This window comes from Theobroma umbraticum, unplaced genomic scaffold (genome assembly GCF_002168275.2).
Source record: "Theobroma umbraticum cultivar Fairchild unplaced genomic scaffold, ASM216827v3 scaffold_12.1, whole genome shotgun sequence".
In the NCBI taxonomy this organism is placed as follows: domain Eukaryota; kingdom Viridiplantae; phylum Streptophyta; class Magnoliopsida; order Malvales; family Malvaceae; genus Theobroma; species Theobroma umbraticum.
The window spans coordinates 4,243,292-4,243,697 of record NW_018397269.1 but is presented as its reverse complement, the minus strand read 5'-3'; positions in this window follow the sequence as shown (position 1 = coordinate 4,243,697).

The window sequence follows — 406 nt, the reverse complement described above, 5'->3', positions numbered from 1 at the left end:
GCAATAAGAATGATGTGTGTTTCCATTTGTGTAATTGGATTGCTTGCTCCCTTTATAAAATTTTTTTTTTGAAATCCTTGATCTACACAATCACATCAATCTACTAAGATCCTACTCCAACACTTAGTATCAGAATAAGGATTATTACTAGTTTTGTTTCCTACATTTATTTTGTATGGCTGACACCTTTGTATATATTTAACAATCTTGATGTGATCAATGTAAGGGTGTATGTTATGATGCATGATTCAAGGTTTTTGTCACATTAATTGTCCTAGAAAATTTTACATGTAACCTTTTTTTTTGGCTATGTAACAAGAATGGTAACCTATCATTGCCGTGTTTCCTTCTTGATTTTTTTATATTCCTTAGATTTATATAACTAGGAAAAGCCATGTAATTTTAA